This window comes from Peromyscus eremicus, chromosome 2, assembly GCF_949786415.1.
Source record: "Peromyscus eremicus chromosome 2, PerEre_H2_v1, whole genome shotgun sequence".
Lineage (NCBI taxonomy): Eukaryota > Metazoa > Chordata > Mammalia > Rodentia > Cricetidae > Peromyscus > Peromyscus eremicus.
Window position 1 is genome coordinate 110936594 of NC_081417.1, and position 4883 is coordinate 110941476.

A 4883-nucleotide genomic window follows, 5' to 3' on the forward strand; every position below is an offset into this window, starting at 1 on the left:
ACTGAGACCTCTGAAAACATGTGCCAAACCAAGCTTCCTCCTGAGAAGTTGTTCAGCTCAGGTATTGTTTCAGTGAGGGAAAGCTGACAGACACAGTCTGGGCTAAGGGCTGCTTGGACCCTTTCCCTTTCACTAAAAAAAAAAAAAAAACCTTAGGCTATTGCCAATGGTCTTCACTAATCCTGCTCTTATGTTCTATGATATCACTTGTAAATTAAAAAGAAAACAGAACTTTAATATAATATTACTTATATCAGTATAATTATATTAATTAGCATTAATTGTACTAATGAATAGAAAGGTATCTATTAATTCGCTGATTCTAATACAGAAAAGCTTAAATCAGAACATGAAAATGTATTATTTAGATTTCTGTCTTCTGTGATAATATACAAATAATGGTTCAACTGGTTATCTTTTCCAAAAGAAGAAAAATTGCCTAAGATAACAGCTCTGGGAATGTTGTCTTTAGAAATTTCTAGAAATGCTGAAGGAAAGCAGCTACATGCCAAAGACATGTCTGTGGTAGAAAATCCAGACTACTGCTTTGTCAACTCAGGGGGTTTCAGATTTACCTTTTCTGGTCCTCATTGGGCATCTCCAGGTAACTGAATTTCATGCACCTACACCAGAAAGAAATGCTGAAAGCAGAACATCTGATTGTCCTCTTGCCTTGGTTTCTTTTTATTTTTACTGGGATTTGACATCTATTCCAAAGATTGTAGGATTTTCCTCTCATGGAGCTGCAACTGGTCTAGTGGTTTTCCTATGTCACCAGAAGTCATGGGGTGACAGTTCCCAATCTGGATCTAACCAGGTCCAGGTGCTTCTGCTCTGTTTCTTGGGATCTTAAGCAACACCACATGAAAACCCAGGATAACATCTATGGCAGGTTAACCAAGATTAGCTAAGCCACTAATTTGACCTGGAAACATCTAAAGATAATATACCCTTTGGAAATAATACAGTTTTGGATAGTTGTTATACAGCAAGATTCTAACTAATACATAGGCCCTGGACTCATGGAATTCTAAAGCAGAAGGGCCTTGCATATGTAATAGAGAAAGAACTAAAATAGGAATGAAAACTTAAGCCTGATCTACTCTGCCAGTTCTTTGTAATGATTTTGTATTAGGAAAATCTCTCCTCTTAAGTGGAGTTTGCTTATCTTACTAGACACTAAGGTCCCTTTCCCATTGGATTAATAACAACTTCATTGCTTTGATGATTGTCTGAGATAATTTGTCTCCTAACGAACCTTTAATTAAGAAGGAATAAAATAATTCTCAGTAGCAAATTATCAGTGAGACTCTGTGTGTTGCTGTTTTTGTTTTACAGCTGGTATGGATAGGAGACCATTTTACATTGGATAATATGTAAAGCCTCCATGGGGAAAAGATTTTGCAATATGAATAGAATGCATATATGCATCCTTCACTTGGCTTAGAGAATCAACTTCCTATGAAAGTCATGGGGATCTACCAACATTCCTTTCACTGAAGTCCTAGGAAACAACACATAAAGTACTTATAAAGAGTCATATTTCCAGACTTTTGGGATCTACTTTTGGGATCTGATTCAGTAACTAGGAATAAAAGAATATATGAAACACATAGCTGAGACTTTGAGCTATAATTCAGATCATTTTAATTTTTATGAACAGGAAGACAGGACAGATGTCCTCTATTTTGTCAGCTTATCTATTAAAGTGAATTGTGAAAGGTCAACAAAGGTGACCCAGAAACACAGGGAAAGGTAAAGTGAACAGAACCAGTTCCAGCCAGACACCATCAGTGAAGTCCAGAATTCCACAGTGTGGCTTCTGGGCATCATTTAGTCACCTTCTCCAGACAGTGTTAGGAAACACAAGCTTCATTGTGAGAAAAATCTGATGGACATTGAGCTCTATCTAGTGTGGCTTTGTTGAAGTATGCCACTGTGGGAGTAGACATTGTGGTCTCCTATTCTGAAACTGCCCCATGTCACAGTTCATTGCTTGTTCCCTGCAGATCAAGATGTAGAAGTCTCAGCTCTTTCTCCAGCACCATGTCTGTCTATATGTGGCCATGTCCTGCTTTGATGATAATGACACACTTTCTGAAACTGTAGGGTAACCCAATTAAATATTTTCATTTATAAGAGTTGCTCTGGTCATGGTTTCTTTTCATAGCAATAGAAAACCAACTGAGAACTATATACTTACATATTCATACTATATATATAATTTATATATATAATATATATATATTATATATAATTTCTGTTGGTAGAGTAGCTGGATCACAGACAGTAAGTCTCTCATATCTATATATATACATATATAAATATGTACATATATATTATACATACATAATATATATGTGTATGTATTCTATCAGTTCCATTTCTCTAGACAACCCTAAATAATACAAAACACATCTTCATGATGATAAAATATGTGAATTTAAATGGGAATATAGCAAATACTAGACAAATGTTTTTGTTCACCACAGAAAGGATAAAGTGTAATCTCCATGTTCAGTGGTTGTGCTATCCCCCCATTAACCTTTCATTGTGAAAACCTCTCAGGTCCTATCTTCAGTAGTTCCTTAGAATGTAATATTACAGTTACTAACCTTCTCTAGAAGCATTAATTTGTTAATATTTGTCTTAATGTTGGTAGTTTCACACCTGAAGTCTATATGGTGGATAATTTGCCTCCTCGTCAATGGATAAAAGTTTATTTTATTGATATTATGCCAGGAAGATGAAATAAGAGAGAAGGTAGCAACGCATGTACCATTGTACACTTGGTCAGAGGAGGAACCTGGAATCTAGTGAGTCAAAATTCTATGACAGATTCAGTGATGCAGATTAGCTGGAGACCTACTGAGATTATCATAGTATAATTAACATTGCGATCTGAATCTGAAACATCCCCTAGAGTCTCATGTTTTTAATGCTTGGTTCCTACTTCCTGGGACTAATTTGGGGGCTCAGGAGAATTAGGAGGTAGAGTCTTTTGGTGAGTCCATCTTCAGAAATATACTCAAAGTTATACCAAGACCCTGGATTCTGTCTTTGGTCCTGCTTCCTGGTACATAATGATGTGCAGGCTTCAGCACACCCCTCTGCTACCATGAGCTAAGCTAAGCTGCCGTTCCTTCTCTGTCATAATGGATTAAAAACTCCTGAAAGTTGGGCCATGATGGCACATGCCTTTAATCCCAGCACTCGGGAAACAGAGCCAGGCAGATCTTTGTGAGTTCAAGGCCAGCCTGGTCTATAGAGTGAGATCCAGGACAGGCACCAAAACTACACAAAGAAACCCTGTCTCAAAAAACCAAAAAAAAAAAAAAAAAAAAAAAAAAAAAAACCTCCTGAATTTGTGAACTAAAATAAATATTCAATCTCTTAAATTGTTTCTGCAGAGTATTGTCACAAAGATGCAGAGGCAACACCTACATGCAACAGGCTACTTTCTGGCCTTTTGTGTGGCTGGAGAGTCTTGATACAGATTTAGTGGAAGACAACAGCCCCACCCAGGCCTTGAAGTTAAAGTCTAGCATTCAGTTAAACTGCCTCTGTCCTGTAGTGGGAACTGAGATGGGGAGGGTGACTGGCCTCAGACTAACTCATCAAATACTAGAACTCTGAAACTTAATTGTTACATTTTCTTTGTGTATAGTTACTTCACCTAAGGGTAAAGGTCAACAGAGGAACAAGGGGTCAATACATGCCATTTGCAGGACCCCATACCAAATAGCAGTGATATCTAAAGATATTCTTGTTGTACTACAACTATGCATTTCTATAATATTTGTTATTTGTTTTTGCACTATTTGTTAATCATTGATCTACAAAAATGCAAAGGTTTTCTTTTTATAACCTGTATGTGTTCCTTAATAAGCTAAAATTGACTTTGAAGATATGATTAATTTGAGAGAGGAATATTAGCCTAAATTATCCTTATTAGAGGAGGCTTGAGCATAAGAACCAGAGAGAGGAGATGTAAAGATGGAAACAGACGATGAAAGAGAAAAAATGCTACAAGCTTGATACTGAAGATGGAGGAAGGAGTCATGACAAAGGGTACCACTGCTCTCTGAGAACTTGAAACATGGTGGTGATGAGATCTCATCCTCAGAAGAAGCTCACCTGACCAGTAAGAATAGGGATTCATCTAGTATTGAATCATTGCAGTGCTATACCCTTAAACATATGGCAATGTGATGCAGGATCAATCGCAACCTACTAAACCACCATATTTTTCCTAAAAAGTCGCTGGCAGCATCTTCCTCATCTTTGTCCTTTCTGTAAGGAAAGCATCAATGAAATGCTCAATAGGATTTTAGTCTTTTCAGTGACTGTCCATCATATGGGAAACAAACAATTTCAGTTTTTCCCTGTTTCTACAAACTGTTTGATTTGGTGCAGAAAGATATTTAAATTGTGATGGAAAGACATTGTAGAGCTTATACAGAAAAATAAGAAAACCTTGGAGACACAATGGAATAATTTTTCCATGTTTTTAAACAATCTTGTCCTTCTATCTGTTACTTTTAGTGAAAGTTTGGGGCCATCTTGGTTTCTTTTTTACCTCTCACCCATTGCATACACATGTGTTTCAACTGTGCCACACAAAATGTATGAAGCAACAGGCCTCTTCTCACCACTAGCCCAATTCCTTGCTTCCTGGTCTATACCATCATCTCTCCTATCTGAATGCTGGCATACTATTCAATCATTTTTCTGATTCTGCTGTTCATAACTTCTCAGATAGTTTTGCAAATAATTTATAGAGAAAATATTTACCAGTGTGGTCACATGTCTTCACCCCTTGACTTACAATCCTCAAAAGCATCCACTACACTCAAAGTCAGATATAGTGATTTCTACCTGTA